General features: G+C 40.6%; 1 protein-coding gene across 1 annotated transcript in view; it reads right to left on the bottom strand.

Moving 5' to 3' along the window:
- APPL2 (adaptor protein, phosphotyrosine interacting with PH domain and leucine zipper 2) overlaps nt 1-13,379 on the bottom strand; it is a 1,154,621-nt gene that overhangs the window by 153,990 nt on the left and 987,252 nt on the right. The gene's annotated exons all lie outside the window — the stretch shown is intronic.

Below are 13,379 nucleotides of genomic sequence, written 5' to 3'. Positions count from 1 at the left end.
TTTTTATCAGCCAGAGGAGAAGTTGTGGGTAGCAATTAATAAGAAGCTAAAAGAATTTATCTGGGAGGGGAGGAAGGCAAGAGTCAAGTGGGATAAGCTGATTCGTCCAGGACAGACTGTGATTTTGGATGCAGTCCTTAAGGAGAACAACAATAATCATACAGAATATTATATCCACAAAGTAGCAGAAAGTATCCTAAGAACTTAACCAACACAGGAATAGAAAAAGGAGATTCTGCTGACAGGGATGACTGCAATTAGGGATACAGACAACAGGCAAGAGGAGGCCAGACTTTACTGGAGAAAACTGGCAAGGAAACAAGGTATTGTGAGTAAATAACAAGACAGGAAAAGATGACAGCATGGGAAAACAACAATAATTTATTTGGACTGCAGGTTACAGATTGCCTCCCCTATCATGGATTGATATCAGAGTATGGTCAAAGATAAAATAAATAGGGGTGGGTCCCAAACAAAAGACCAGCACTGGTAGAGTTTTTAATAGAATCTAGAACAGAAGCTGCCATTAAAAAAGGAATAATTAATACAGCATACAAAATACTGCATGATAACTATAACAATCAATCAGAGGACGTTAGAAAGGACTGGGAAGAGAATTTACAATTCACAAAGAAGCAATGGGAGGTATATGTATGTCTCCCAAATATGCAACAAAATCTAGAAAATTTAGGATATTTGCCTGGAAATGTTTACATAGATATTTTTATACCCCAAGTAGACTAAAGAATTTTTCTTCATATAAACAGCAAATGTTGGAAGTGTGATGGGGAAAAAATAGGTAATTGGGAACATATTTACTGTGAGTGTAATGAGTTGGCAGACTTTAAAGATTCCCTGTTGACTACTCTGTCAGAGATACTAGCTGGGAAATTGGTGTAACTAGGGAAATGTTTTTTCTGAACTATGATACAGAATCGGAATTACCTAGATATAGTTAGGCCTTGCTGAGTCTAACTATGATGGCTGTCACAAAAGCAATTGCCAGAAAATAGAAATCAAAGTCTAAATCAACTGTACTGGAAGGAGTGAATATAGTAACAGCGATAAAAACAACTGGAATCGAGATCTTTAGAAAAGGGTACGAGCAAATTACACTGGGAAAAAAATGGGGATTATGGGAATAATACATTAGGTTGACAGGATTGGGAAAAGAGACTAGATAAGCAATTCAAAAAGAGACAATGGGAAGACTTGTGTATAACTCCCAGGTATACAATGAGGAAGGAATGAGGTTTAAAAGGTGGCAGGACTTTAATGAGCTATGTAATGTTTGAGTGAGAAAGATTGGGTAGATTATAAATGATGTACAATGTTTGCAGCTGGGAGCATGGTTTGTGATGTAAAATGCTTGCAACTAGGATTGTGTTGGTGTGGTTTGTTTTCACTTATATAAATGTATGATTGTCTATGTAGTAAGAGATGGTTTAATTAAGATGTTTCTTGTTTAAAAAAAAAATTAAGAAGAGACTGGGATTTTGGATGCAGATCCTTAAGGAGAATAACAATAACCATACAGAATATTATATTCATAAATGAGATTAAAGTAGTGTATAACCTAAACCAACATGAGAATGGAGAAAGGAGAGTTTGCTGAAAGGAATGACTGCACTTAGGAGTACAGAGATTAGGTAAGGGAGGGCTGAATTTACTGGAGAAAATTGGCAATGGAAGCAAGGTTTTGGGAGCAAATAATTAGAGAGGAAGTTAACAGAATGGGAAGAGACCAAGAATACATTTGGAATGCAGGCTACAGATTGCCTTTCCTATCAAGGATTGATTTCAGAGTATAGATAAAGCGAAAGCTATGGGGATTATAAGTGAAAGACCAGAACTGGTAGAGTTTTTAGTAGACTCTACAACAGAATCTGCTGTTAAAAAGGGGATAATTAGTAGGGCCTATGAAATACTGCATGATAACTATAGGAAAAAAAATCAGAGGAGGTTAGAAAGCATTGGGAAAAGACATGAGATATGCAATTCAAAAATAAACAATGGGGAGATTTGAGTATGATTGCTAAGTACGCAACAATGTTTAGAAGATATAGGATTCTTGCTTGACAGTGTTTGCATTGGTATTTTTATACCCCAAGCAGTCTCCAAAGAATTTTTCCTCAGGTTGATTACAAATGTTGGAGGTGTGATGGGGAAGAAAAAGGTAATTGGGAACATTATTTTTTAGGAGTGTAATGAGCTGGCAGACTTTAAAACTTCCTTTCAGACTACTGTGTCGGAAATACTGGGTCAGCAAACTGGTGTAACTAAACAAATTATTTTTTGAGCTGTTGCCGAGTTTAGTTTTGGTGGCTGCCAAAAAAGCAATTAGAAAAAAAAAGAAATCAAAGTAAAAACCTACCGCAGCTGAAGGTAAGTGGATAAAGTACAGTTTTGTACCTACCATAAATGTAGATGTTCGAGTGCTAATACAGCTGCAGTCATAACAGATGGGTTATCCTGCAGTCAGGCGGTCCCTCGGTTGGCTGAATTCCAAAGTCTAGGTCCGGCGTCGGTTGTCGTCGCTTCTTCCCTGACATCAGTGCGGCAGGGGTATAAAAGAATCAGCCGACGCCATTTTCTTCAGTTTTTCTTGCCCCAGATGTCAGGTGCCCCCAGAAGGAAGGCAAAACATAAACTCATGTAATAATGCAATGTAATATAATCAAAAAACAGTAGTTTGCAAGCAAATACACCATAAAGAATACCCCAATCAGGTTGTATGAGGAGGTGTTTGTCATAAGGCCTGTCCCAAGAGGGGATGGAGGGAGGAAAACCTGGACTGCAGCTGTATTAGCACTCGAACATCTACATTTATGGTAGGTACAAAACTGTACTATGTTCATCGTGCATACAACTGCAGTGATAACAGATGGGTAGAATCCCAAAGCTAAAAAGGGGTGGCAGGCACTAAGTGGAACTAGGAGGAGCAAGGATGCCCTGCAGGACTGCTGTGGCAAAGCCCGCTCTAGATTTAGAGTATAGTGGAAGGTGATAGTGCTTGGAGAAAGTGTAGAATATCCTTGGTAGGAACCCCCCTGAGGAAAGCTGTAGAGGTAGCTGTGGCCCTTGTGGAGTGAGATCTGATGCTTGTAGGTACAGTTTTTCCATGAAATGAGTAACAAAAGCGTATGCAGTGGGCTATCCATTTTGAGATTGTCTGTTTGGAAATAGCCTTTCCTTGAGCACCTGTAGCATAGGACACAAACAATTGCTCTGATTTTCTGAATGTCCTTGGTTCTGTCCAAATAACGAAGTTGTCTGTGAATGTCCAAGGAATGTAGTAGTCTTTCCCCTTTATTTTGTGGACTGGGGATAAAAGTAGGTAAGTGTATAGTCTGATTCAAAGCTACACTGGATACTACCTTTGGCATGAAAGTAGGATTAGTCCTTAAAGAAACTCTGTCCTGATGGAAAATGATGAAAGGTTGCACAGCCATGAGAGCTTGTAACTCAAAACCCTGCGTGCTGAGGTGATAGCCAGAAGGAAAGCTGTTTTCCAGGACAAATATTGCAAATCTGATGAGGCAGCTGGCTCAAATGGAGGCAAGGTCAGTTTTTCCAGAATGAAATATTGTAGTTCTGTTGAGGCAGCTGGCTCAAATGGAGGCAGAGTCAGTTTTTCTAAAATGAAGTTGAGGTCCCAAGCAGGTACTGGTGGTTTCCTTGGGGGTTTTATATTCTTAGCCCCTCTGAGGAACTGTCTTAAGAGAGGATGAGAGAATAAAGGAGGATCAGTGTTGTATTGTGCAGAAATGGCTGAAGCATGGATCTTGATGGAGAAGGAAAGTCCACTGTTAAACATCTCAGCTAGGTACTGTAATATTTGAGTAAATTTAGGAATAAGAGGATTCTGGCCCTGAGCCTGATTCCAGGCACAAAATCGTTTCCATTTTCCTGCATAAGATTTTCTAGTGCTAGGTCTTCTGGCCTCTAAAATGACATCCTGCACCACCTTGGAGAGGAGGGTCTGTTGGAATGAATCAAGGACCCTGGATTCTCCATGCCGCTAGATTGAGGGTTTGTAGCTGACATGGGAGTGCAGAACCTGAAGTTGTGTTGGGTCAACAGAAGGTTGAGGCACAAGAGGCAGGATCCATGGAGGGAATACAAAGGCTCTTCAGGAGTGGGTACCAAAACTGTCTTGGCCAGTCTGGAGCAATGAGAATCATCTTTGGCCTGTCCTGTTTGATCTTTAATAGAACTTTGGGCAGCAGAGGAAGAGGTGGAAAGACATAGACTGTCATTGTTGTCCAACTGAATGAAAGTGCATCCACTTTCCAGGACTGTGGATGATAGGTCCTTGAGCAAAATTTTTAGTTGATGATTGAGGTGGGATGCAAAGAGGTCTATGTCTGGACATCCCCATGCCTGTAATTATCTTGAATATTTGAGGATGCAGCATCCATTCGTGTGGATCTGTCATATTTCTGCTCAGGTTGTCTGCCAGGAAGTTTTGCTTCCCTGGCAGAAACTGTGCTTGAAGTTGGATTTGCAATTCCAGAGCTGTGTTCCATAGGGACATGGCTAGTCTGCAAAGGGATATGAATGAGTTCCTCCCTGTTTATGTACCACATCACTGTGGTGTTGTCTGTCCATATCAATAGCTGTCCTGGATGCAGTAGGTCTTTGAATGCCATAATAGCTTTTTGAATGGCTAGCATTTCCTTTTGATTGATGTGTAGGTGCTTCTGATCCTCTGGGACCATTTGCCCTGAAGACAGTTGCCCTGAAAATGAGCTCCCCATGCATAATCAGGCGTCTGTTGTGATGATTTGATTTGCTTGAGGCAGACAGAAGGGTTTTCCTTTGTTTAGAGTACATGCTTGAGCCCACCACAGAAATTCCTTTTGAAGACATGGAATGAGTGGTATAATTGTTTCTAAACTGTGGCTGTGTTGAGACCATAACTTTTAGGTACCATTGAAGTTTCCTCATATGCAGTCTTGCACATGGGATCAGTAGGATGCAAGATGCCATGAATCCCAGAGCCTGCAAGACTTTCCTTGCAGTCAGCCTGAGTGAAGGTTGCCAAGGTTTTGAAGTATTGAGATAGTTGTAATTGTTTCTCTGGCGTCAGGTATGCCATCTGGGTGTTTGTATTCAAGCTGGTAGCCAGGAAAATTATTGTTGTGAGGGTGTCAAATTTGATTTCTTTTTGTTGACTGTGTATCCCAGAAAGTTCAACAATTTTATTACAAAGGCCAGATGCTGGAGTAAGACATCCTTGCTGTCTGCTTGGATCAGGCAGTCGTCCAGATATGGGTATATTTGTATCCCTTGAAGTCTGCAATAGGCTATTACTGATGCCAGGCATTTGGTGAACACTCTGGGCAGTAGATAAGCCAAAGGGCAATGCAGAGAATTGATAATGGGTTGAACCTGCAAGAAATCTGAGGTATCTTCTGCAATCTTGTCTGATAGGGACATGTGCAGGTATGCCTCCTTGAGGTCCAATGTTACCAGCCAAGACTCCTTGCCCAGCATTGGAAGTAGCTGCTGTAATGTTAGCATCTTGAATTTTGGTATCTCAGTAAATATGTGTTTAGGATGGATAGGTCCAAAATAGGTCTCCGTGAATCTTTGTCCTTCCTTAGTACCAGGAATAGTCTGGAATAAAAACCTTGACCTTGTTCTCTGCAGGTACCTCTTGAATAGCTTTCATGTCTATGAGAGCTGAAATTTGTTTAAGGCCTCTGCCCTTTGATTTTTTGGAAGATTTGGCATGCCTCTCATTTTGGAAGGGTGTGAAAGTGGAATCTGTAACCTCTGTCTATAATGTCCAGGATCCATTTGTCTTTTGTGACAATATGCCAATTTTTGAAAATAATGCCAGTTTTCCCTAAAGGTGCTGCCAGGCAAGAAGCTTCCTGCATGCAACAGGGAAAGTCATTGAGTCTGCTTTCTGAATGGCTGTGATCTATCTTCTCTACCTCTTGGTGGAAGCAGCCATTGTCTGGCTCTAAATGATCCTTGAGAGTGCCTCTACCCCTCGGGTGCCTGTATCTACCTCTTTGAGGTCTGTCCGTGAATTGGGAAAGGACCAATTTTTGAAGGCCAATTTCTGCTGAAATCTGGGTGGCTGTACCTGTAAGAAATCTTTCACTGTTTGCATTGATCTTGCCTTTTCCTCCATCTTCTTTAGTACCTCCTCAGCTTTAACACCAAACAATACATTATGCTGAAGAGGTGCATCCAATAATTTAGCTTTGACATGATCTGGTAAGGTTTGCTCTTTGAGCCAAGCATGCCTTCTAATGACTGTGCCTGTAACAGCAGCTCTACATGAAGCCTCTAAAGCATCAAAACCACATTGCAAGGTATGTTTAACCACTTGCTCTGCACTATGCAACAAATCCTGTAACTCCTTTAAATTTGGTTGTTCAGGTTGTGTCATTTTGCTTTTCAACTGAGACAGAAGAAACTGTTGATATTTTAACATATGGAACTGACAGTTTAATGCCCTCATAGTTAAAGTGGCGAAGTGTATACCTTTTGCCCCATCTTTCTAAAGATCTGGAATCCTTCCCAGTGGTAATGGGTTTTAGCAGTAGAGGCCTTAATTCCCTTAGGACCCTGTGAAATGGTTTCTGGATCAGCAGATGGCTTCTTGTATAAAACTGGTGTGAATCAGGAACCCTATAATATCTGTCTGGCTTAACAGGAGCTGGAGGTAAAGAATCTGGGTTAAGCTGGCCTCTGTGTAAAGCATCATCTAATATATCTAAAATAGGAGGGATAGCCAGAGGCCTGTGCTGAGGAAGAAGAAGAAAATCCCTTAGCCTTTTCTTGGATTCTGAGTAATCTTGTCCTTCCCAGTGAAAATGTTCCCTCATTTCATGCAAAGTTTCCCCAAAAGAATAGTCCTCAGGGGAGAAGCTGAAGGAATGGATTCCTCAGCATCAGAATCTTCATAAGGAGGGAATAGAATATTCCTGGTCCTCAGAAGATGAAACTGAAGAAACAGAAGCTTGATCAGAGGAGTCATAATACACTTCCTGCCTGGGCCTTTTGTCTGGAGGGGTTGAGAACCCCTGATCATAGTAATCAAATCCTCTGCCATCTTGAGTAACTGTTTCTGTGACTTGGGGCCTGGAGAGGCCTAGGCTGCAGTCTTTTATTTGGAAGGAGTCTTTGCCTTTGTCTTTGGCTTTTGTGAAAGCCTTTATTAGAAGCTGAGTAGGCCTGAAGACACCTTGAGAGGTGGCAGGTCTGCACAGCTCCGGAGTTTCCCATCCAAGGAGCATTGTCCAAAGGTCCTGCAAAGAAATATTCAAAGGCCTAGTTGGCTCCTCGAGGAGTCCATTTCGCCATCAGTTCTGAAATGGCCGACGACAGGGGCTGCAAAGCGCCTCACTGATGACGGAGCACCTGTAGCTGGCTCTAGCTTGTACAACATCGTCTGATTTGGACCTAGGAGGCCTGTCCTTATCTTTGCGTCTTTTGAACTCAAAACTGGAGTCGAACCGTATCCGGCGACATTTATAATAAAATTTTTACCAAAATAGTGAAATGCAAACTCCACCCGATGCTTAATAGTGCGTTGATTGAATCTAGCACAAAACTGACAGCTAGCTACATCATGGTCAGGGCCTAAGCAAGGAATACAGTAAGAATGAAAATCCTTATGAGGTATTTGCTTCCCACATGAAATACAATTATTAACTTTTTCTGACATCGGTCTGGAGCAAGAAAAGTTTCCAACGGGTACTTAGCTTTCAAGAAGACTTCGACTGAAAATTTTATAAAAATTGTCAGGAGTCAGCCGACTGGCACTTGCGAACTGCTATCACCGCACGGCAAGAAAGACTGGAGAACTTGGCGTCGGCTGTCAGCTTTGTACTCCTGGCACTGATGTCAGGGAAGAAGCGGCTGAGCAGCCGACACGGACCCAGACTTTGGGATTCTGGCTGACCGAGGACTGCCTGCCAGCAGGGGAGAACCCTACAGTCATGACTGCAACAGTGAAACACGATGAACATCTGGAAGTGGGATCTTTAGAAAAGGGTAGGAGTAAACTACATAGAAAAAAAAGAACTGTGTGAACAACACATGCAGAATAACATTTTGGAGGAGTAAAAAGTACAAGAAAAACCTAGCCAAACTAGAGTTTTCACTGTGTGATACCTTAAACCTCCTGCAATAGAGACCCATGGGATACATGCATATGACCCCTTAAGGAGATTAAGTGTTTCAGCTATATGGCTTCTGAATGTTGATCAACTTTTCCTTTTTATGTCTTTATGGACAGATGCAGGCCAACAAAGACAAATGCCACTAGCTGTGGACATGCACGTTTCCGTCTTCTTATGACCTTTCAGCACAGCATAAGTGGACTGTTTGGTTATATTAAACCCAGCTGATATCCATAACCATTAAGGTGTTTACAAAATATCTCAACAACTAACTCAAAAGGTAAAATGTCACACAAACTGATTAGTAAAAACTACAAGAAAAAACAGTCAAGCTAGAGTTTTCACTGTGTGATACCTTAGCCTGCAATAGAATTCCATTGGATATATTTAAATTACCCCTTAAGGACACAAGTGCTTCAGCTATATGACTTCTGAATGTCCAACTTTTTACTTTTTCACATGGGCCTCTGCTGCAGGAGGTTCAAGGTATCACACAGTGAAAACTCTAGTTTGGCTAGGTTTTTTGATTTAAAGACCATGTGTTTCTAGAGTATAGCCAAATAGTCTACTTATGCTGTGCTGATGAGGTCATAAGAAGGCAGAAATGTGCGTGTCCACAGCTAGTAGCATTTAGCTTTGTTGGCCTGAATCTGTTCATAAAGACTTAAAAAGTAAAAAAGTCATGGACATTTAGAAGCCATATAGCTGAAACACTTTATGTCCTTAAGGGGTCATTTGCCTATATCCTACAGGCAGATTTTAAATTTTGGGTACTGGAAAGGGTTTTTACTAGTGACAGAGAAGGGGATTGGGAAAACAGGCTAGAGTACAGGGAGATAATATGGCAGTTAAGGTTAGATGCCTGTACTCCAGCCGGCAAGAACGTATCACTCCTCCCTGCATTAAAGTTAAAGGCATCTAAGCCCAAAAGGGCTAAAAATTACTATTTTCTAATAACAATAACTAGATGATTGCTTACATTATTGTGGATTTTTATAATATATTATTTATAATATTTATAATATTTATATTATTTTATATGTACACTTTTTATGGACACTTTTCATACAGTCATACTATAATATGAAACCTATGACCAGTATTTTTAATATTTGTTATTGATTCTACTTACACGGTTTATAATTATATACAAAAAGCTTTTTACAGATGTTTTTTATGAAATGTTTAAGGATGGCCTTCTTAAGTAATGTTTTTCTATAGTGCTATTTCATGTGTTTTTTATGTGCTAAGTCTTTTTATTTTAACTCAAAGTTAATTAACATATTAATTTATTTATTATAAAGTTGCCCAACATAGGGTTACTTATTCATTCATCAATCAGAATGAGTGTATACATATTTGTTTTTAAAAAATATGTTTTCTTCAACAGGGACTGACATTATTTTCATAGAATAGTGAACCAATTAGGTTACATCCAATTGGGAGGCACGGTGCTGTTTATACAGCTGTGTTGTGATAGGTTTTTTTGATTCTGATGAAGTCTTCTGTAAGAAGATAAAAGCGCTTAATCCTACTGTGCAATTCTGCTGTGTTTTATTGTGTTAGGGTTATTAAAGATTTGCATTCTACATTCTGCATTTTTGAGCCAGTGGTTCTTTTTGCTACACTATCGTGTACCCGTTAAGGGGGGCAGCCTTTACTGGAGCTCTGCCTGCCAGGATTGTTTGCAAGATTATACAAGATTTATAATGTTTGCAACTGAAAATATGTCAGTATGTTTTCTTATTTATATAAATGTATGACTGCCTATGTCATAAGTGATAATTCAATAAAGATGTTTCTTATTAAAAAAAAACTCAAAGCAACCTTAAGGTGTTAGTGTTCAATGCTAGGAGCCTAAACAAGAAACTGCACACACTACGAACTCTCCTCACTCCAGAGAATGTAGATATCTGTGCTGTTACCGAGACTTGGTTTAAAGCTGCAAAAAGTACTCCAGCAGTGCAAGGTTACAGTGCCTTCCACACATTTAAACCAAGAGCAGCACAGACAGAAGCTAAAGGTACAGATATTTCAATCTACGTTAGCATCAAATACTATCTATAGATTGGTTAAACAGGATGATGTCCCGGAGTTTGTTCACATCCAAGCCTCCACAGACAAAGTTCCCTACCATGTACTGGCCAGCTACATGCCACCGTCTATGACCCATGAAGCTCACACCTCCTACATAGACCTAGTAGAGGCACTCAACATCCAACCAACTAGTCTATTCATGGGAGACTAACTACCCCTCTACAGATTTAAAAATGTACACTGCTTCTAACTTATAGGCACAATGTTTGCCGGACTTTATCACCACAAAAACCTTGGACCAGAGAGCACGCACTCCCCAACTAGAGGATCAGATATAATGGACCTAGTACTCACAAACATGAGAGAGTGTTGCACCTCCCCATGTTCACATCCTCATTGGTGAAGTCAGACCACAAAGCTGTCTCCTTCAAAATAAAAATCAAACACAGAAAACCCAACTAAACCCATGCCAGCTAGAAACTATACTAAAACAAACTACATCCTATTAAGCGACAGTTTGTCAAAATTCACGTCTCCCCCAAACCCTGAGAACACAGCTAGCAATGCAGACTTATTTACAGAAACCCTGTACAAACCTGTAAATAGCTGCAGTGACGCTGCCATACCTACCCAAAGTAATCTCAGATCTAACACCAAAAACAATCCGCATTGACGGAATCCTTACCTTAACGGACTATATAACAAAAGAAAAAAGTCATGGCCAAAATCAGAAACAGCACCTCTCATAGAAACAAGACCTCTCTGATTCAACTAAACAAGAAACTAAGAGGTATAATAAAGTCTAACAAAGCCAATTACAAGTTCAGGATAGCCTTCCAGGCTAAGTAGAATCAGAAGGCCTTCTTCAGCTATGTCAGGAATCTTAAAGGTAAAACTCAGCAGTGTGCAGAACTGGTGGTAAATGGCACAGTTTTTACTGACCAGAGTGACATAGCAAATATACTGGCTGATAAAAACACTCCCTGTGGAATTCCTTCTAGCACATCCTCTCCAACTATCAACAGGGAGCAGGTCCTGTAGGTGCTTGCTAAGGCCAAAAACACCGCTTCATTCGGCCCCAACAATAGCCATGGTAGCCTCCTAAATAGCCTAAAACATGACTTAGCAGGACTATTTGAGGCAGTGTTCAACTACAGCCTCAAAACAGGTTACATGCCAGGTGAAAGGAGGGTCATAACGGTCATTCCTCTTCATTAAGGTGGACCATCAACTGATCCAGGAACTACAGACTTATCAGTCTGACAAGTCTAATATGTAAATCCATGGAATGAATTAACATGGAAATAGACACTGGCAACCTACAGACACTGAACCCATCCCAGTTTGGCTTTGTTATGGGTAGGTCTTGCCTGCTTAACCTGGTAGTAATTCTTTGAGAGGGTCATCATGGCTATGGATGAGGAGAAAACAGTGCATACCGCCTACCTTGAATTAGCCAAGGCATTCAATACAATACCCCACTCAGGTATTGTCAACAAACTCTCAGAACTTGGCATAAATCCCTACATAACTTGCTGGATTGCCAGCTGTCTCACAGATAGGACCTAATACGTCAGGATCAGTAAGAACACCTCCAGCAAGAGACCTGACTCCACCAGCATATCAAGGGGTCTCTACTGGCCCACTCCTGTTTGGTGTCTTCTTCTGGGACGTCAAGGCTAATGTCAAAGGCCTCTGACTCACTAAATATGCAGATGACTGTAAAATGGGAGCTATCACAGATTCCCGCCATGACACCAACATCCTACAAGCGGGTCTAACACAAACAAATGATTGGTGTGAAAGCCACAAATTAAAACTCAGTGCAAAGAAATGCATTACAATGCCCTTTGGCAAAGCATCCACCCAAGCTAAATATTTCATCAATAAAACACCCGTAAGAGTTGACCCGACAATTAGGGATCTGTGAATATATGTACCAGTAATCTGATGTTTGGCCAACATGTAGCAAAGACAGTAAGAAAATCATTCTATGATGCTTAACTCATTAGCAAACATATGGCATCCAGGTCCAAGGAAGTAAGAGTATAACTCTATTCAGCCCTTAAACTGACACTTCACTGAGTACAATGCCTCCTATGGTATGTACCTGGCCAGGCACTTGCAACAGTTGGAATGCTCTCAAAGGTTCCTCACCATGAGAATCCAGGGTACCAATACCCTGTCCTACATGGATCCCTTTAAGATCCTATCTCTCTACTCAGTCTCCTACAGGTTACTAAGAGGAGATCTATACTTAATATATAAGGCGTCCATGGATCCAGCTTTGATGGATCTCTTGAACATCCACAAGACAAAACACCAGAAACACTAGATCCAAGGATATGAACTCTGTCTGTGACATAAATAGAACCTGCTGCCAGGACAGATACATGTCTCAAAGGCTCCCCGTGCTATGGAATAAGTCCCCTATCTATATGAAGCACAGTTCATCCCTGACCCTGGATGGAAAATTGAAAATTCACCCCCTATCTAGCCCCTATGTCTCTGACAGCCAGAGGTCAACAGTATGTACATTAATCCCCAATTAACATATTCCACCAACATAACTGTTAGCTATATCTTTACTAATATACTCCACCACACAGATGTCCAAGGAACACGATACAAAACTGGACTGGGCAGCACTGCTACACTTATAAAATCCCTGGTGGTCGTTAGCCTCGTATGAACTTAAGAACCTATGAACATATAAGTGCAAGAGCCAAGAGATTCAATATGCAAACACATACGCAACTAGTTTTGTATTATTTACTTATTTACTTTAAGTTGTTGAACGAGCTAGAGCACTGATAAATTTGGATCAATTTCAGTCTCAGTCCCGGGTCAAGAACTGACCAGATATACAAAACAGGCAAAGTGCACAATAACGCATATGTGACAAAAAAACTGTACAATGGTAAAGTAGTACTTAGAATAAATCCAGTGCTTTAATTTTCAATATGTACAAGTTTCAAAACATTTGAGAAATTAGAGTAAAATAAATTTGAGATGTGAAAAGGATAACAGTGGCTGGGTTAGAGTCGAGAAAATTTAAAGTAGACTTAAGTGATGTGACTTGAGGGGTAAAAAGTACATTCTGCTTGTTAAACTAAATGCAACTTTTATAGATACTGGAGCTTGGAATATGAGGGCGAGTCTTTAATTTTAGGTGGGAGGGATCCCTACAGTTTG

This window comes from Protopterus annectens, chromosome 11.part0, assembly GCF_019279795.1.
Source record: "Protopterus annectens isolate FY-2018-M chromosome 11.part0, PAN1.0, whole genome shotgun sequence".
In the NCBI taxonomy this organism is placed as follows: Eukaryota; Metazoa; Chordata; order Ceratodontiformes; family Protopteridae; genus Protopterus; species Protopterus annectens.
This window is presented reverse-complemented; position numbering and strand designations above follow the sequence as displayed.